Genomic DNA, 21,261 nt, shown 5'->3' with positions numbered 1-21,261 from the left:
GACATTATTCCCAGCTCTCTAGCTATCCAAGCAGGAACGGCGACAGGCGTGATAGAGGACTTTAGGCCTTTTATTTTGCATTTTCAACAAAGTCTGGAACGGAAACGGCCCTTGGGTGTCCTCTGAGATTTCTGTAGGTTCCTGAAGCCGAACTGCAGGTGACCCTGTGGCAGCACAGCCTCCTTTGTTTGTTTCCTTAGTTGATGGGAAGAATCTGTTATTCAATAATTCATCATGAAGGGATTTTTATTCTTTTTCAGTTTTTATTTAACTTTTATTGCAGATACATAAGTGTGAAAGCCCATAAGATATATAACATTTCTCTGAAAGTGTGTGGAACCTACATGAGGAAGCTTCCTGAGACTCACTTGGTTCACAAAGCCGGCCTTGAGGAACTGCTAGGCCACTGGCATCTCCGGCAGGAAGAGAAGAGGTCACAGGAGCCAGGGCTTCCTGAATTGACCTCCGTATTTCAACACATTTCCAAGGATAGTCATTGCATGGTTGCTGCATGGCTGTGCACAGAATTCAAAGTGAAAACATTGAAAACGCATTTGAACAGAGTACGTCTCTAGAAAGGTCAGAGGATTTATGATGGAAAGCCGGGTAAAACCTCAGCATCTCCCTCATAAACACGAAAATGTGTTGAAAGTCATTCAGAATTGTGCTACAGGTGCAAGGCGAGACGAGGCTAATGACACAAAAACAGTCTAGAAAAAGACATAAATTATATATATATTAATATATAAATTATATGTATGTGAGAGCTTGATATTTAATAAAGGTGCCAATAAAAAGCTGCATAGAAACTGGCTTATTGAATACATTACCACAAAAGGTAACCTTTTCAGGGAAAATATGTACTTATTATATATTACTCATCAATAAAAACAAATGCCAGATAGGTGAATAATAATATATAATAAATATACTTATTCTTTATATTGACATAGTGTCAGTTTTCCCTAGCAAATGTCTTATTAATTATTTGGTTATTTCATACAATGCACCCCATCACACTCACTTCCCATTCCTCCCAAATCCAACCTCCCACCCTTGCACCCCCCAACCCCCCCAAAAAAATAGAAAAGGAAACACCCAACAAGTCCAAGATGTATTGCATGGTTAAACTCCCAGTGTTCAGCCCCTTAAAGAAAACTGAGTGTGCCCCACACACGCACTGGTGAGAAGCCATCAACTGTGAAGAGCTATCCTTCAGCATCTTGTAGGACTTCATATCTGGACTATTGTCGCCTTTAACGTCTCTCATTCTCAGTTATGAGTCTGCAGTCGTCAATACCACTGCCAAAGACACTTCCTTGTCCATAGCAGCTAACAGCAGCATGGATCATGGACATGAACGTGGTTTCTCGCGGCAGCAGGACCCACAGACACCCACATGACTTCCAACAGCATCTCAGACCACGGAAGTCTTCGGAGGGCCTTAATTCAGAAAATGAACTATTCTTTATCTTGGATATCGAGTCAGGGTGATCCTATGGTTGGGCAGCATGTCGGGGTGGGGGATGGGGGGGCAGAACCTGAGCAAACTCCAGAGTGCAGGACACCATGCCTCCCTGGGTACTAGCCTAACCAGCCTCCCTGCTGGCTCGACCAGCATGACCATTGTATTTGCAGTCTTGGGGCAGAGCGGCAGTCCCCTGCTCTTCTCATGGCAGCAGGAGTGGCCACAGCTGCAGGGGCCCCAGGCCTGTGGGGGGGGGGAGCAGGCCTTGGTCAGGGCCCGCGGGGAGGGGGGGGCAGCAGTAAAGGACCAGGTCTACTTAGCACCGTGATCCCGTACCTGTTGGCACCAAGTCTCTAGTTCTGTTCCTTTCAGCCCTCGCCACTCTATTCTGCCATCTTCTTTGTTCAAATGTCACTTTTTTTTAAAAGAAAGGAAAAATAATTCAGCTTCTCGAAATTTCTTTTTTGTTGGCTTGTTTTTTTTTTTTAAGTCTGTGACTAAGGAAGTCTTTTCTAACTAAGCATGTAAAATTCAAAAACTTAGAGAGAGACTGTTAAATCTGTCTTTCTAAGACATAAAACTTTCACTATGGTCAAAAGAAATTTAAAACAGTGTTTAGTCTCAAAAAAATTCTCTGTCATATAAATATTTAAGAGACAAAGGGACAATGAGCTATTTACATCAACTATAGCAAAATCCAATGGACTATTTTTAAATACTTCTTCTAAATAAGAATTTAAATCATCGCCAAGGAAACTCAGGCAAGGATTTGCCATATTGGCAGAGATGAACCGAACAGTATTGGGGAGGGGACCTCATGATGGTTGGAGTATGTCTCTTAGGGTAATAACCATGTACCATGAGCTAAATGGCTTTAAGCAAAATAAAAAATGTAGTCTTGTTATACTGGGTACTAGAGGTAAAAATCAAGGTGTTAGCTGGGTGTCTTAGTTAGGGTTTCTCTTGCTGTGAAGAGACACCAAGACCACAGTAACTCTTATAAAGGAAACCATTTAATTGGGGCTGACTTACAGCTCAGAGGTTCAGTCCCTGCTCTTCATGGCGGTGTGCAGACAAACATGGTGCCGGAGGAGAGTTCTATGTCTTGATCTGCAGGCAGCAGAAGCAACTGTGTGTAGCTTAGTATATGAGACCTCAAAGCCCACCCCCACAGTGACACACTTCCTCCGACAAGGCCACACCTACTCCAACAAGGCCACACCTCCTAATAGTGTCCCTCGCTCTGGACCAAGCATGCAAACCCGTGAGTCCATAGGGCCATACCTATTTAAGCCACCACACCTGACAATGTCCTTCCCAAGCCTGTCAGGCACCATCCCTGCAGCTTTCGGCTTCTAGTGATCTCAGATTCATCACTCTGATCTCAACTCCAGCATTACAGGTGTACCCGTGTGTCTGCGTCTTCCCGCAGCCATCTTTCTTTGTGTCAGTCTATATCATTTCCTCCCATGCTCAACTGTTGAAGACAGTCCTTCTATGATGCTACTTTGTTTAATTTCTTGTTAACGAGATCCTCATATAGATGGTAATTTTACATTTAAAGTTTACCATCTGCATTTATCATATAGACAGGTAAGATGAAAGAAAGTGTCAGAAAGCTTTCTGTCCATCAAGCAAGGGCCTGTAGTGTGGCAGTTTAAATGAGAATGGTCCTCGTAGGACATTTGAGGGATAGGTCCCCAGTTAGTGGCACTGTTTGGGGGAGGTGTAGGAGGTGGCCTTGCTGGAGGAAGTATGCCATGTGGGATGGGCTTTGAGAATTCAAATATTGCCTTTTCCAGCCTCTCCCCCCCCCTCCAGTGCCCTCTGTCCTCTGTCTGTGTATGTGGCTGTTCCAGCTGCTATGCCTACCTGCTGCTAGCCTTCTGGAACCGTAAGTCAGAAGAAACTCTTCTGTAAGCTGCCGTGGTTGTGGCATTTGGATCGCAGCCACAGGGAAGGAATTGATGGAGGCAGTGACCTCAGAATGGAAAGTCACGCGCACGTTTCCGTTGGCACTGACTTAGAAACAGTCCCGCTACCTTGCTAAGTGAAAGAGTAGGCTACAAAATCTCAATACAAAACGCTAGTAGACAACTTCAAAGCGGTCCTGGTTACTATGGGGACGGGGAAGCAGAGGCTCCACCACTGTTAGCTAATTTGTCAAACGTTGCTTATAAATGGGATCTCGCCATTTTCTAACCTACTTTCTTGTTGCTTGGCCGTCTGGCAGTCTGCTCAAGATAACACTTTTATAAGCTCACGCTAAGGAGCTCTTTAAATGGGAGAGATATAAAACTAGTTTATTGGCACTGCTAATCGAAGCACTATTACAGAAACACACACAAGCACACACGCGCACACACACACACACACATACACACACAGAATCAGTAAAGCTCATGCTCCTCTTCCTACCTGGAATGGAATGGACTTTGGAAAGGAGAACGTTCCTCTGAGGCACAGGGAAAACACAGCTAACCCAAAACAGAAGTCACCACAGCAAACCTGACCTTAACATCAGAGCTCTATACTGGGTAAGAACGCATGGATCGCACCTAAGATTTAAAAGAGAGCAGAAGAGGGGGCAGAAGGATTGTAAGAGCCAGAGGGCTGGGACCACGGCAGCTACGGTGGCTTCCAGACCTGACAGGAAAACTATACCCATGAAATCTCAAAATTATGGTTGCCTAAAACAATAGCTGCACAATGGCAACACCAGTTGACATGGGAGTGTGGGTGGAGTGGGGAAAATCTCACGAGGACCCACCTGTACGTGGAGAGCTACAGGCGCTCAACAGCTGAGGGAGAATGTGCGTCCTCCAGGGCCGAGCTCCCTGATAGGTTATCCAACCTCAAATGATCAGTCCTAAACACATGTACATATGACCAACACTGAACAGAAGTGTGCTGTGTGTGTGCATGTGTGTGTGCGTGTGTGTGTGTGTGCATGTGTGTGTGTGTATGTGTGTGCGCGCGCATGCGTGCATGTGAAACAATAAGAGATCATGAATTTGAGAGGTCATGAATTTGAGAGGTCATGAATTTGAGAGAGAGTGGTGATGGGGAGGGCTGGAAATGATGTAACTACAGCACTCAGGCATGAAACTCAAGATCTTAAAATTTTAAATAAAAACGTTTAGTGCATCCCTACCCTTTCTATAGAAGTTTATGGGAGGCCAGAGGTGACACAGGTGTGGGAACAGGTCAAAGGAACCCACAGTCAGGACAGAGCTCAGCCAGCCCATCCCCAAACAGAAAGGATCCTACCACGGGGACCACTGAAGCTGAAGTGAGCCACGCCCCCTCTGGGCTTCTTTCTTCCTCTGGAGTGAGAGCAGCAACACTTCGGGATTACTGTAAGGGCTTTGTAGATGAAGTCTTCGGAAGCTGTTGGCAAACTGGAAAACATCGCTCTCTTGTTCGCTTGCTCGCTCGCTCCCTGCCTTGCTTGCTCATTTATTCAACTATGCCGTACACGCATAATCCTAGGTTCTGGAGACTCATTATGAAAAGATAAATTTTTGTTCATGGCTCTTATGCTACGAAGGGGAAAATGATAACTAAATAAGAACTGTATGTAACAGCAAAGGAAGGACAGAAAACACACACATGTCTAAGATACATGCAGAGTGTGCCATGAACTAAATAAGAACTGTATGTAACAGCAAAGGAAGGACAGAAAACACACACATGTCTAAGATACATGCACAGTGTGCCATGAACTAAATAAGAACTGTATGCAACAGCAAAGGAAGGATAGAAAACACACACATGTCTAAGATACATGCATAGTGTGCCATGAACTAAATAAGAACTGTATGCAACAGCAAAGGAAGGATAGAAAACACACACATGTCTAAGATATATGCACAGTGTGCCATGAACTCTCAATGCGGTGAGGAACCCTGGAGTGAGAAAAAAAACATCGAATGGGCTAAAGGGACAACTGTTCCCTTGGAAGGGGGTTAAGGGTGTGAGGAAACGGCATTGAGTTTGTCACTGGTGGCTGTGGCTGAGGAGGGGAACTCTTGCTGGGGGGTGGGGGGGAGAGTCTCCTGGCTGGGAAATGAGCGCAGAGTTCTGCCTGCCCTACTGGAGAGAGAAGGGGGGGCAGAGAGGACGGAGGGGCCAGAGAGGACGGAGGTGCCTCTGGGGCCATAGTAAGGTAAAGTCTTTGAATTTTTCTTCCAATGAGATGAGAAGTGTGGCTGGGTTTGAGAGGATTGCCATCATATCTGACTCAGTCACGTCTGTTCTATCTGGAAGAGAAGTAGACAGACAGCAAGAGTCATTGGAGGCTGTGTCAAAGTCCACACAAGGCGAGGAGGGTGTGCCAGCCCAGGAGGTGTTGAGAGCCTGAGAGGACTGGGGGTGTGGATGGGTCTGCAGTAGAGGTAAAGCCAACAGGACGTAATGGGGGGCTGGCTGTCTATAGTGGGAGGAAGAGGGCTTCGGGTGATTGCGGAGTTTCTATCCCAAGCCGCCTCAAGACTGAGGTTTGATACAGGAGATGGAGAAGTTGGGGGAGAGGAGGGTTGATAAGTAGCGTCCAGTCTTGGGCGGCAAGATGGTACCTTGTGTGTCACGCTCATGTTGAGCACACTTTGACTAAGGTGCCGATGTGTGCCCGAGCTGTTCCCTTTCTCATGTTCCTCCATCCCACAGTGTCACATGGCTATCAATTGCTGACACCTGTGAAGGGATTACCGGGGAGGAGTGGAAGAAGGAGGTACCTACAGCCTGCAGGTCCTTCTGTTACAGATCCTGGCACAGACTGGGCACCGGAGCCTCCGTCCTGGGCAGACTTCATCAACGTGGGCTGCTCCCAACAAGAAGGCACACCGTTTTCTTTATGCAGCATCCCTCTGGTCATCTAAAATGGTTCCAAGGAGCTGAGTGGACACGATTTCAGTGAAGGGGTCCCAGGAATCCTTGCCACCATGAGCTGGAGACAGAGGTCATGTTCTGCTCTGGGAAGGTTAGAAACTTCCCAGGATAATAGGTAAGGGAGAAGTTACTTCTGTTTGTGTTGGGTGAAAAAAAAGAAAATTCTCATAAAATGTTCTTAGCTTGGGGTATAGGCCTGGATCTGTTTACTGTAAAAGCAGGCTACATGAGGAAGGTAACTGTTTATGTTGTCAAGGAAGATGGAGAAACGTTGTCTCACTCACCGTGACCAGCTCCCCCTGAGCCTGGAAAGAACAACATGCCCAGAGATGGCTCCAGTTCTGTGTTCTAACTGGCTGTTGCTATGGAAATTTTCCTCATAATCAGACCCTCTGCCTTGATAACTTGATTACACACACACATGCACACACAGACGCGCGCGTGCGTGCACACACACACTTGAACTGGAGTTGATCCTGAAAATAAGAGAGCTTTTGATTAATGCTGAATTAAAGCTCTTTCTGAAGCCTTAATTGGATAAAGAGAGGGCCATCCAGAACAGTGGAGGACTGTCCTGAACCCTTCACAGTCGCAGCAGCCGTGACCTCAGAAGCCGCTTGCTCAAGGGACTAATGGTCACCGTGAATTCTTTTCCTTCTGAGCACTTTCTGGGTCAGTTTCCAATCTTCTCCTGACCACAGAATTCTATTTTTTTTCTTCTCTCATGCCCTGCCATGAGTCTCTTCAACATTCGCAGGAAAATAAATTCTAGAATACGCACAAATCAGTCTCCCAGCCCTCTCCTCACTTGCCAAGGGTTGACGAAATGCTTGTCAAAAGTGTGCAGGCACCGGGTTGTGCATGCCCACAATTCTAATACTATAGGGGCAGAGGCAAGAGGATCTGGAGGCTGAGGCCAGTTTGACCTATCCAAGACCCTGCTTTCAAAATAAAATATAAACCCGACCTGCGTCTGAGGTGACATGCTCTCTCTGTGGAAGAAAAAGGTGTGTTCTTTCTAACTGTTGCAACCGTAATATTAAGTTAGCGATAAGACCACCACCAGTGTGCCTGAGGTAGCAAACAATTGCTGTTTCCCCAAATAAGATGAAATGAGCCAGGCGATGGTGGTGCACGCCTTTAATCCCAGCACTCGGGAGGCAGAGGTAGGCGGATCTCTGTGAGTTCGAGACCAGCCTGGTCTACAGAGCTAGTTCCAGGACAGGCTCCAAAGCCACAGAGAAACCCTGTCTCGAAAAACCAAAAAAAAAAAAAAAAAAGATGAAATGAACCGTTGAATTATGGCCTAAACATCCCCTAATCTTGTGGAACCACAAGAACCAGCTTCGGACTCACCACGCCTAAATGTTAGAAAAGGACTTATTTCCCAACATCAACCCCGGGGGATGGAGCTTTCCCAGCTGCAAGGTGGAAGAAGGGCATCTCCCCCTGAATTCAGTGTAGAGGAAATTTCTTCTTTTTGTCTCAGACACAGGAATCTTGTCCAAAAAGCGACTCTGTAGACGTCTACTCAAACATAAGTGGTCAAACACAGGTCGTGCGGTCATGTCTGAAATGAGACACTGAGAAGTGGGGAAGATGGAGGCCAGAAAAGCACAAGGGTAGGGCGGTAGCATTCTGTAGAAAGGGTCATGTCTGAAATGAGACACTGAGAAGTGGGGAAGATGGAGGCCAGAAAAGCACAAGGGTAGGGCGGTAGCATTCTATAGAAAGGGTCATGTCTGAAATGAGACACTGAGAAGTGGGGAAGATGGAGGCCAGAAAAGCACAAGGGTAGGGCGGTAGCATTCTGTAGAAAGGGTCGCTCTGAGACGGGTAGAGGCAGTGTTTACAGTTCTGAGGGGGATAAAGCCATTTATTCTCGCCACTCAAGCATATCCCTACTCATCTCTGGGTGAACTTCCCTAAGCACAGAAGTGAGTTGAGACTTTTCTTTTTTAAGATTTATCTATTAATTATGTATACGGCATTCTGCTTGCATGTGTCCCTGCATGCCAGAAGAGGGCTCCAGATCTGATTACAGATGGTTGGGAGCCACCATGTCGTTGCTGGGAATTGAACTCAGAACCTCTAGAAGAGCAGTCAGTGCTCTTAACCTCTGAGCCATCTCTCCAGCCCCAGAGTTGAGACTCTTGCAGGTTTCTCTCAGTCACTGGCCTTCACGGTGCTCCAGCAGTGATAACTGTGTCTTGGGGTACAGTACACAGTCAATACCCAGTGTGGCTTGAAATTCTAATAATGCATGAAATTTAGTTCACAGCAGTGTGAGGCTCAACAATGGTGCTGGCTCAACAAAGATCACCCCGTGGCCTCACCTCCTCAAGGTCTAAAAGATAATGCCAAAAGTGTGCATAAGGCCAAGCCAAGCCTTATACCCCCAAGCGGGAGCAGAGAACAAGGGCCAGACTTGTTCCTTTCCACAGGGCTCTCTGAAGAACTCACCTGTGAACTCCCTCACGCCTCTGAGGACCAGATGGGCCACAACACTTCCCATCACTGCCACCTGCAAATGGGACTTTTGATCACAGTGGGCGTTTATGGGCAAACCATAATCAAACTGCATCACTGATGACCGTGGTATTAGAGACAGTTGGAGGGCAATTTTACACAGCTACGGCTTCTTAAGAAGCATCCACAAAACCTTGATTGCATTCGGCACTGGGCGTGTATCTGCAGCTTGGCTGGAGTAACTGACTGGGAAACTCTCCAAGCTGAGGTCTGGTGGCTGGATTTGGTGGGGATAGTGGCTGTCCACCATGTGTTCATTTGCATTCCCATTGACAGGCACAGAGCTTCCCCAGGCAGGCTCTTCTCATGGGGACAACAGAAGCTTAGCAGGACAACTCTCCAAGCCTTTTCAAGTCTCATCTCAGAACTGGCTCTCTGCCACTTCGTCAAATTAGTCAAAGCAAGCTACAAAACCAAGGCCATGGCCAAGGACAATGCAAGATGGCTTTCATGGGAGGATGCGCAGTGTCCCTGGGAGGGGGCACAGACAGAGAGAAGGAGAGGAATTGGAGTAGTGGTACCTCAATCTGCCCAGGGATATTCAGCGTGTTATAGACAACAGAAGGAAAACGCCCAGCAAATGCGGAGCCAGGGTGCCCAGGGCAGACCCTTAGTTCTCTCTCTCCACAGCTGCCTCTCTCACTGTAGCTCATCCCACACTCTGCAGTCTGTTTAGAATAGGCTGCCCCAGCGCTGGCTCCTTTCCACTCCCTTCCGTTTTGTTATTTATTCAGCGATGCCGGACGGCTCTCCAGGAGGGTCCTCTGGATGTTGATTCCTCTACTGTGGTTGTTATGGGAAACATTTCATTTCGCATCTGCTGTTGCAATTTGCTGTCTCTCAACTAAAAATGGCGAGGTGGGGAAGAAGGAAATTCATACTCCGCTGGCTGTAAAGGATAACGATTAATTTATTCCAAGCGATACACAAGTCAGACTATCGTCTTTCAGACAGAATCAATAATACCATTTTTAAGCCCACACACGTTTACAAACGCTAGCACGCCAGTGCAGCTGGGTTGCCATGGGCAACCAGGGCATGCCAGCTCATGATCTGAAGCAGGCTGCTGTCTCCCAGCCTTGCAAGCACATTTGGCAGACAGAATTCTAGGGAGCCCAGGGCGCCCGTGTTGGCTCTGATCTGACTGCCGTACAAACGCACCCCTGTGATGGTTTGGATTAGCTCTTGTCTGAATTGCTTAGCGCTCTTTAAGCTCCTTCTCGCGCCAGCTTTCTTTGATATACTTTCTGTGTCTCTGCGGACTGGGCATGCGCAGAGAGTAGATGAAGGCGCTGTAGGGGGTCAGCGGGTGATGAGAACAGGTAGAGAAGGAATGGCATAGGTGCTCAGTGTAGCCTGAGACAGAGCTCAGCTCGGTGGGCTGGTGGCTAACTGGAATGCGGGGCCAGAGGAGACCGTGGTACGGCAAAGCCTCTCCATGGAATGATTGATCTGCTGACTCCTAAAACAAGGAGAAATGGGATTACAAGCTCCTTTTGCCTTGTTGGGCCACCAAAGAGGAAAGTTTCTCTGTGGTTTATGTTTATCAGAAGATCCATCAATGTCAGGGAACCCTGATTGCTCTTTGGGCTGACGAGGGAGGGGGACTTGATTGGGGGAGGGGGAGGGAAATGGGAGGCGGCGGTGGAGAAGAGACAGAAATCATAAATAAATAAATAATAAAATCAGAAAGTAAAAAAAAAAGAAGAAGAAGAAGATCCATCAAGCAAGAGTTTTGCCCTGTAGTTTTAACAGGGGACTAGTGGATGCCACCCTAGGGGCAAATACCTGAAGGTCTCCGAGCTTCAAAAGAGGAGTCTACAGCCATCACTGTCTCTGTTTCTGTGTGATGCAAACCCTCTCTGGGTGAACCAGCCACTCCAGGTCCCACTAGGGATTCCGTGACACTGTGGCAAAATGAACTGTAATTAGGATTATTGTTTAAACATCCCATCGTTTATATCTAATTACCATGTACTACAATAAAAATTATCGTGAAATACGGGTCAGATTCACGTTGTTGTTGACTTTATTTAATTACGATCCTTCGCTTGCACAGGTTTTGCCTGGACGCATCCTTGCTTCCTTGCTATATTCTGTTTGGAACAGAAACTACCTGTGAACACCTGGGTATTAGGATCAACCCTTCCTCCTGCTCTTCTTCCCTTTCTTCCCACAGTGAGAAGGGCTCGATTTATGCTTCCCCTCTTGATCCCTTAAGATAGAGACTCTGCCCTCACAGCCCTAAAAGCCTTTTCTGAATTTGAGAGTCCTAGCTAAAGCTATGGCTATCTAGGCTGCTCGGAGTAATGCACACACATTCCAGGTCAGGTGAGTCTCAGTCCTTCAGAGTCCTCTAAAGGAACTATGTCTGTCTGGTGTCTGCAGCATCCTGATACCAGCAGCCATCCTGGGGGAGCCTGTGATGCCTCGAGCTCAGACATCTCCCACAAGGCCTCAGCCTTCAGGAGAGTCCGGCCTTCAGAGTGTGGAGCCCCCTGCCTGGCTGCTGCGGGCCTGCCTCACTGGAGAAAGGATGCGTAGCCACTCGGTCAGCACTCAGGAGCCTACACTCAGGAAGACACCTCTGCACCATGCAGACCTGACCCAGAGTCTGAGGGCTGAAAAGGTAAGAAAGCAGCCAGTGGACTGCACGCTCATCCCCAGGGCAATCTCTAGCAGAGCTTGGGGCTGGGGCCTCTAAGCACATCAGGAATTCACCCATTGCCAGCGACACAGTGAAAACCTGGGGCCGTTATCAGATCCCTCTGCATCTGCTTGGTGCCTACCCCTTGGCTATTAGAACACCTCTACGCCTCTTTTCTCTGTCCTTCACATGCCCAGTCTTAGGGCTTCTATTCCTGTGAAGAGACACCATGACCACAGCAACTCTTACAAAGGAAAACATTAAATTGGAACTGGCTTACAGTTTCAGAGGTTCAGTCCATTATCATTATGTAGGACATGGTAGAGTGCAGGCAGACACAGTACTGGAGAAGGAGCTGAGAGTTCTACATCTTGATCCACAGGCAGCAGAAGCAACTGTGTGTTGCACTGGGTGTAGCTTGAGCATATAAGACCTCAAAGCCCTCCTCCATAGTGACACACTTCCTCCAACAAGGTCACACCTCCTAATAGTGATACTCCCTATGGGCCAAGCACTCAAACATATGAGTCTATGGAGGCCGTACCTATTCAAACCACTACCCCTGCTCACAATTTTCTAAGGACCAGCTCTATTCCTTTCTTTCCAAGGACCAGCTCCATTCTTTTCTTTCTTAGATCCTTGGATAAATTATAGCCATGCTGATACTATCTGTGTTTAAATAAATTCCAGTGACCCAAGTCCCAAACACTTATAGAGAGGGCACATGAGCTTAGCCCTGGAGGAAACCACACTTAACAGATTCTCTCCCAGAACTTGACCTGGCTAGTATGGCTTTGCCTCAAAAGTGGTTTTAGGTGGCATCGGGGTGAGGTTTTAAGAAACAAACATGGGTTTTGGTTTAATGGTACAGCACTTGTCTAGCAAACACAAGGTCTTGGGTTTGGTCCTGAGCAAAGACAGATGGGATAAAAGAGAGGTAGAGGTGTTTTTTGTCAGTGTTTACGTCCTTGTGGTTTTTGTTGTTGTTAATTTGACATAAGCTAGAGTCATCTGGGAAGAAGGAACTTCAGTTGGGAAGATGCCTCCATTAGATTGACCGTAGGCAAACCTGTGGAACATTTTCTTAATGAATTTATGATTGATATGGGAGGGTCCAGTCCATTGTGGGTGGTGCCACCCTTAGGCAGGTAGTCTTCGGTTATATAAGAAGTCAGGCTGAGTAAGCCATGGAAAGCAAGCCAGTAACCAGTGCTCCTCTGTGGCTCTTGCCTCAGTTTCTGTCCCTCGGTTGTTTTCTTGAGCTTTTGCCCCGACTCTGCTCAAAGAATGTGGTTGGGAGATGTGAGCCAAAGAAACCCTCTCCTCCCCGAGTTGCTTTTGGTTCATCACAGCAGCAGAATGCAAATCGAGACTGTTGGCCAGGATGAAAGTAAGCACATCACATCCAGGTCTCAAGATTGCTCTGGTTTAGAATGATTCCAAGAAGGATAGTGTTTTTCATACTATCTTCAACCGAGACCATTTCAAGATAAACATTTGGGAAACAACTCAGAAACACAAAGATCTGGGCAGATGAGGGACTGCAGCCAGTTTTTAGGAAGGAAGAAGACATGTATTTGAAAATCACGTACATGCTCCCAAAGAGGAGAAAATGACCAAGAGACCCAGAGAAAGCTTCGTAGGGAAGGCAACATTGGAGATGGGGCTTGAGGGATGTGTAGGAGTTTCTTATAACCGCGTGAAACAGAGAAAGGAACACAAGTGACTACGGCCCACAGCATCTGAGGAGCAGAAGCAGGGCCTGTGCTGCATGGTAAGGTTGGCAAGGAAAGGAGATAAACACTGGGGTTGGTTCTTTCTGTCATCGTCATAATGGATAATGCATCAAGAGGAGCTTTGTTGTGTGCAGGGGTCATCAAACTGTGGGTAAGATCAGCGGGTCAGGAAATTGATTGAGTGGGTTATGGCGGCCATCAAAACTAACTCCACATGGTAGGCAGCATCTGAATGTGTCTTCCAGCGTAAGCACGGGCAGTGCATCATGGGACGTCGGCTCTCTACATGAGTGCTGAGCCAGAGTGTGAAATGCATACGGCGAAACCACCTGCGACCGACTGCCTCACGCTGAGACTCCCAGCTGTGGGGGCCTCTTGGGAATCTGTGGTCCCCTTTCCAGCTGGCTCACATAGCTGTGGTTTCGGGTCTCCTCTCTCTAAACACCGTGGCATGATTTACGTGTAGTACAATAGTACAATAAACTGCACACATCTAGCACACACAGTTGATAAATCTGAACATAAACTGAGGCTTGTGAAAATGTCCCCACAGTCAGGGTAACAGATATCCCTCAACCCTAAAAGTCCCCAGTGACCCTTCTGTGTATGAATTAGGAGCATTCCCTGACCACGGGTCTCACTTCACTTGTTTGTTTGTTTGTTTGTTTTTGAGAAAAGCTCTCACATAGCTCTGGCTGTCCCCAAATTCCTCGTGTAGCCCAGCATGACCTTGAGTTTCTGGTTCTTCTGTCTTCACATTCTTTGTCCAAGATTATGGGTATGTTCTACCACACCCCTTTTATGAGATTCTGGGGATCGAACCCAGGGCCCCATGCATGGGAGGGGACATTCTACCAACTGAGCTAACCACAGCTAGAGGCCCACCCTATTAGGTAAATTTTAGGTGCACGGTCCAGTATGGTTCTGGCCACTATACCGTGCCTCACAGCAGATCCCTAAAACTAGCTCATCTTTTGGGACGGCGGCTTCATGGACGGTCCTTTAAAAAGCTAAGATGAGAAACACCATAAGATCCAGAGATCCCACCCCAAAAGAATTAGAGGATGTTTCTAAAGAGAAAGATGAATCCCCACGAACACAGAACCTTTTGAGCATAACCGAGAGATGGAGATGGTATAGCCTGGGTTTTGTCTGAGGTCTATACCTCCCTGGGAAGTATTGCTTAGGACCACACTGGGTCTGGTTGTTTTTTTCCCATGTCAGAAATATGATAGGATGAGAAACTCCCAGGGTGGGGGTGTGGGAGCGGGCACATAGTCAAGAGTGCAGAGGACTGTCGGGTGATGTCATTGCCAAACAAGAGAGACAGCCTAAAAATGGTGTGGGCTTAAATTCACTGTGGGAAAACAAGCACGCAGGAGCTATTTTAATTTTATGTTGGAACAGACAAGAGCCAGAGTCGTTCGTGGGGCAGAATGTTGGCTTTGGATGTAGGAAATGAAGACATCGTCAGACTCCTGTCTTCACTGACAGATGGCAGCAAAGAGCCCGGGAAGAAAGTAGGCAGGAGGACCTGGCCCGGGTTTGTGACTGGGACCTGCCCACGTGTGAACTGGCCAGGGTTTGTGACTGGGACCTGCCCACGTGTGAACTGGCCTGGGTTTGTGACTAGGACCTGCCCGCGTGTGAACCGGCCCCCACTTATGACTAGGAACACCAGATTCCTTTCATCTCTGCGGAGCCTAAACTTGCTCACACCACCCTAGGCCTGCTTCTTCATATTGTACTTCATCCTTCCCCTCTTCTTGTTCCCAAGACATTTCTAGACGGTTTGCTCTCAGTCCGTTGAAGACACTGCTGTTGTCCAGGAAGGCTGAGTAGCTAAACAGCTACAAGTGTGGTGGCAACTGGAATATCTGATACAGTCAGCGGGGAGATCCACTAAGGTGGGGGCCGTTCTTGATGCCATTGGAGCCCTCACAGCATGGAATTCCACTGCCCCAGCCTGCTTGTGTTACTATAACAAAAGTCTGACATTGTGCCATATAGAAAGAGGTTTGTTTGGCTCGTGGTTCTTGTGGCACCAGAAGCCCTCCCCTTCCTGTGTCTGGAGAGGACCAAGCGGGTTGTATTCTACTGTGGCAGGTAAGAAGCAGCAGGCAGCAGGCAGCAAGCAGAAGATATGATTCCTCCCTCTCTAGAACCAATCAGATCCTGTGAGCACTCCTCTCCCTCCTTACTCTCTGCCAGGCCCCGCCTCTTAAAGGTCTCACAGCCTAACACAGCCACACTGGGGACCTCTGATGTAAAGACCACATCCAGACCACAGGGTATTCTTCTGCAGTTTGATTGGTGATGTGATTGGTGACACATGGGGCTAGACTTTTTTTAATATTTGTTTGTTTGTTTGTTTATTTATTTATTTATTATGTATACAATATTCTGTCTGTGTGTATGCCTACAGGCCAGAAGAGGGCACCAGACCTCAGTACAGATGGTTGTAAGCCACCATGTGGTTGCTGGGAATTGAACTCAGGACCTTTGGAAGAGCAGGCAATGCTCTTAACCTCTGAGCCATCTCTCCAGCCCCTAGACTTTTAAAGGTAGAAAGAATCAAGTTGAATTTCCTTCCCTTGGAGATAAAACAAAAACCAGAAGCGTGAGATCTTGTCAGTTCATCCATCCAGAAGCGTGCAATCTTATAGTTTGTTCAGGTGGTTTTTGGGCACCTATGCACAGCAGACCCCATCCCTGATATGTGAGGTTCCTGACCTCCTTCTGGGCCTCACTCAGACAGTCTTACAGACTCTTGACATTCCTGTTTCTGGGGGCGGGTCTGTCAGGGTTGGGGGGCAGCCAGCCAGCCACCATCACGGCCAGCACTACCAAAGATTCATTCATTAGTTGCAGCCAGGAATAATGACTCATAAACTGTCCCTGAAGGAGACATCATAGCGGTACCTCTGAAGTCCTGAAAGGGGACGGTCAGATCCTGGAGATGGGGGAGGGGGTATGAGGCAAACGCAGGATGCCTGTAGCTGTAAGCTTGTCTCACACATTAGTTACGTGACCGCTGTGCCTGTTATTTACAGTTGAGAACTCCATGGTAACAAAGTCTTACAGAGCATCCTGTGGCTTCCAAACTGCAGGTTCTGGCCCAGCACTGGACTACAACATCAGTTTAGTAGATCAAGGACCCCAATTTAGGGGGAAAACGCAGAATTAAATGGGAGCAAAATCACACAGTGCCTTACACATATTTAAGACAAACACATTTCACAAATGTTGTATGTGTGTGTGCAAGCATACATACCTCTGGTGGGAGCGATATTCCAGCTCTGGGATGCAATCCAGTATTGGCATGCATCAATAGTGTATCAGCTATCTATTGCCCAGGGTAATGCTGTATAACAACCACAACATCCCAAGGGCTCAAGGAGCTCTGATTTCTCACCGGAGTCAGTGACGTGACGCCAGAGTCGGTCAGAGAGCTCTGTTCACTGTGGTTGGCTGGCTCACATATTTGGGAAACAGCAAAACTACTAGCTGATCTAAGATGAATGTGGCAGGGGAGGCTGGGGCAATCTGACCTGCTGTGTGTGTGACATGTGCTGGAGGCCAGATACGCTAGTAATTGCCACCATCGCGTAAAACACACACGAAACTTAGCGACGGTTACACAGCAGTGGAAGGAATGCCTGAGCCTGTGTAAATTATTTTAACATTGAAGTCACTTCACTGATCTTCTGACACCTAATAGATCTAAAAAAAAAATGATGATTTTGGCTTAATGTTTTTGAATGATTTGTTTGTTTCTGTGTAGCCCAGGCTGGTCTTGAACACCTCCTGACCCCTCCAGTCTCAGCCTTCCTAAAGCAAGACAGTAATTTTTTTTTATTTTTATATTTTAGATTTTTTTCAAAAATGTTTTATTTTATGTGTAAGAATGTTTGTCAGCATGCGTGTACCACGTATGTGCCTACTGGATCCCCTAGAACGGTGCTATAAATGTTTGTGACCTACCATGTGGGATCTGAAAATCAAACCCAGGTCCTCTGTAAGAACAAGGATTCTTAACCACTGAGCCACCTCTCGGGGCCCCAAGACAGCCTTTTTAAAGGCTTCCTAGCCTTGTGATTTGGGGAAGCTTCGATACAATCCCCCAGACCACTCGTTGCCCGTTTCCCTTACTCATATGGAGATTTCTTTTCTTTAAAAAGTGTTCTCACAGCCGGGCGGTGGTGGCGCACGCCTTTAATCCCAGCACTCGGGAGGCAGAGGCAGGTGGATCTCTGTGAGTTCGAGGCCAGCCTGGTCTACAAGAGCTAGTTCCAGGACAGGAACCAAAAGCTACGGAGAAACCCTGTCTCGAAAAAATCATTAAAAAAAAAAAAAAAAAAAAAAAAAAAAAAGTGTTCTCACACCTCTGCCAGCTTACCATGGCTGTGACAGCGCCCAGGGCAAAGGGCTCCCCAGAAAGGAAGGTTTACCGTGACTCAGTCCCATGTCCGAAGTTCCAGTCCACGGGAAACGCGCCATGCCTGTTGCTTTGGGTCTGTGGCCTCACAGTCCACTGAGGAGGAGGCATGTAGCAAAGAAGTCCCAGTCACCTCAAGGCTGCTGGGAGGCAAAGACCAGATTCTCAACATTCCTTTCAAGACAACACCCCCAAGGTCTTAACTTCCGCCCACTAAACCCCGCCCCTTCGATGCCACCACAACGTCCCAAGAGTGCCATGGGCTTTGGATCAAGACTCTGATCCCTGGGCCTTTGGGAACTACTTCAGATCCAGTTTATAGGAATAATCATAACTACATGAAGCTCGTTCCCTTCGGGACCCGTCTCCTTGCCCTTCTGGAGTCCTCTCTGACTCTTAGGACTTCCAGGTCATGTCTACGTTCTGAAACTGTAGGGACAGTCACTCATGTCACAGGCTGGCCTGCCTGCCTTTCTCCTTTCCATCCATCCATCCATCCATCCACCCATCCACCCGTCCCTCCTCCCACTCCTATAATACTTCATTTTCAAAAGGGAAGCTATCCTGAGCAGGAAGGCCCAGTAGGAAGAAATAGATTTTCAAAGGGATATTTTATTCAATTAATTAGTCAATTCCCCTGTCGTAGAAGAGAAATTATCTGTAAACCACACTGACAGAGGATACTCTTACTGCAAGGAACAAAATGACGCTTGGCTGTTAACAATAGAAGAGCTCATTTGCAATGTAAACGAGCAACCAGCAGGCAAATGAACCCTTCTGGGAAAACTACTCTCATCTAAACCTGCTTGCCTTGGGGAGACTGCTGAGTCAGGACTCCTAGAACTCCCTCTAATAGGGCCTCCAAGGGAAGGATGCAGGTAGTTTTCTACGAAATTGCATTTGAATGGAGCAAATGCGTTGCTTGGCAGTGGCTGATGCCTTTAAAAGTCCAATCCGTGATTGTAGACTGACTTATTTACGATTATCATTGTAGAGCCGCAATCGTTTGGATATAAAATAGTCAGGCATTTCCCCCTGTTTTTTTATTTGTAGGAAAACACGTCATTCAAGTATCTTAGTGATCGAATGTGACTCGCTGGCGATGGCAGTTAGGAAGTTCCGGGCCCTGCCAAACACAGGAGCACCCAGAAGGGACATATGTTTCCTCTGCTTCGTGTTCCAAATTTGCCTTAAAAACATGCAATTACAGGAAAGCCTGATTTATATTCTCAAGGAACAGCACAATAATGGCCCTGTTTTGTTGCAGTGTTTTTTCAAAAACGTATGTTTATTGTTGCCTTTTTTTTCCCCAAAAGAACTTGGCTAACGATCACTAGGCTTTCACTTTCCTCGGTCACAGATGAAAATTTGATGAGGTCTCCGAGAGCTAAAGATGGTTTCCTTAAGGGCAATGGGAATCCGGTTAACACGAGCTGAAAAGGAGGGACAAACCTCCTCTAGTCACCTTCACTCAGTCCCTTCTTTGCACGGGAGGTGGAGGAAGCAGGCGGGAAGGTTTGCATACTGCACATAGTCAGGAAGCAAAGAGACAGAAACACCAGGAGGGCACCGTGTACGCACATCCTGCCAGACACCAAACGGCTGCCAGTGTATCCTCCTTGGGTGCTGGAGGTGGCCGCGGTAGGCTGTCTTTGCAGGGGCTGACTCTGAGGAGTAGCGGGAAAGGGTCACATCTTATTCGTAAATAAAAATTACCATAGAGTTCTTGATAAATTATACAGTCACACTGACTTGCATATCCTGCCCGCTGTCACTGTTATCAATAAAGGTGTTCACTCCTCTCTCTCAGAGTTTTTCTAACACATCCCTAGAGCACATAGAAGTTTGTGTCTTTCCTGACCAAGGAGCCCTCTCCCGGGAGGCAGCGCCATATTTTGTTGCTATTGTTAATTGCTCTTTTATTCTGGAATGGAGATCCACGAAGGTGGAAGACTAATTCTCTACTTATGTTATGACAATGTAAAATTTAAGGAACTAATAAAGACAGAGCAAAAGTTTCTCTGGGCATTTGAAAGATGGAAGTTTGTGTTAGAATAACACATGGGCACTCTGGGCTTTCCTTCTGAAACAGGGACTATTCGTGTTGCTGAGTCTGGTTTTGAACTCCTGGGCTCAAATGAACCTCTGCCTCATCCCAGTTGAATAGCTGGGATTATAGGCACGCACCAACATGCCCAGTCATTTCAATATGTGTGTGTGTAAATATATATGTGTATGTATGTGTATATGTGTACACACATATGTTTAAACCTGTAGTTACCTGGTCCTCCCAAGGCTTCTCCTTCCTATGAAAACTCAGCTTGTGTATTTCATTTGTGTGACCCGTGAGTCTGGAAAAGTCACACCAGCTTTTGTGGATAGATACTGGGCAAAAAAATTTGGTTGGAGAAAACACCGAATTAGCTCCCTAGAAATGTCTCTTCTGCTATCACGGAAACAGCCCCTCAGATTGTCGGGATCTTCTTCTGTGTGTTTTTAAATGCTGTCCAGATCCTCCCTCCTACTGGTTGGTCTCTGCTCCTGGGTTTGTGTTTTGCTGGAAGACCCTTACAGGGATATATTCAGAGAGCTGGGTTTCTGATTTTGCTCCTCCATGAAAATGAATTTAAAAATAGCCATAGACCATTCAAGATAGAATTTGAAAGATATTTGTATTTTATTATGATAGTGACTTACCCAATAGCTTTGGGGTCAGTCTGAATTATTTTTTGGGGGGGGGGCATTACTTTGAAGGCAGGCACACATGGATTTCAGATGATCCTGTTGGGGGAAAGCCATTTTCTCTGTCCATCTATCATAAAATACACTACAATTTAACTCATCCCTACCCACTGCCTTTCATTCTAACCAGAAGTTTGGGGGTCTGTACTGATAAAAAGACAAAATTTGGTATAGCAGATAAGAGACCGGGAGTGAGAAATGTATGCTGGTGATCTGTGTGCTGAGCTGAGGGAGGCGGACCAATAGAGAACCTGCTCTTTCCCGCCAAAATGTTTAGCCCAGGAAAAGATGGCAGAACTGTTCTCCCAAGAACAACTTCCCTTAGTCCTGAAAGCCGGAATGTGCAGGGATCCTGGGTTGTCGTGTGGTCACTGAACAGGTCCTTGGAACCAAGGCAAAGCGTTCTCCTTCTCTCCTTTCTCCTTCCAGTTCAGCTTCTGATCTTTCTTCTTTTATTTCCTATGCTCATCCTCTCTCACATCCTGTCTTTCCCGTCCCAGCCCAGACCACCCAACCTGATGCAAGAATCTGGGGTTGGGCGCTGAACAGAACCAGCAGCTCGGCTCAGCCACTGCTTTCTGGGAAAAGAAATTACCAGTGACCAGAAATTCCGTTTAGTGGGTGCTATTTTTCGCATTCTTGGCTGTGATTCGTTTTCTTTTCTTTTGATGAGATTGAGCATCAAGTGACCTTGGAAGAGCTACAGCACTTAAATGCCCTCTTTGAGGTAGGCACAAGCCAGGTAAACTTTGAAATGCTTATCTTGATGATTTGATTCTTTTCTTGATATTTGATTTTTCATTACAAATTA

General features: G+C 46.9%; 1 long non-coding RNA gene across 1 annotated transcript; it reads right to left on the bottom strand.

Moving 5' to 3' along the window:
• Positions 1–1,113: 1,113 nt before the first annotated feature.
• LOC142840156 (uncharacterized) lies at positions 1,114–3,355 on the bottom strand. The gene is made up of 4 exons (XR_012908904.1): positions 3,341–3,355; positions 2,501–2,578; positions 1,805–1,882; positions 1,114–1,443 (listed from the first exon to the last, which is right to left on the bottom strand). It is a non-coding gene; the product is annotated as an uncharacterized LOC142840156 (long non-coding RNA).
• Between the last annotated feature and the right edge of the window lie 17,906 nt (positions 3,356–21,261).

Source organism: Microtus pennsylvanicus, chromosome 1 (genome assembly GCF_037038515.1).
Source record: "Microtus pennsylvanicus isolate mMicPen1 chromosome 1, mMicPen1.hap1, whole genome shotgun sequence".
NCBI lineage: Eukaryota > Metazoa > Chordata > Mammalia > Rodentia > Cricetidae > Microtus > Microtus pennsylvanicus.
This window is presented reverse-complemented; position numbering and strand designations above follow the sequence as displayed.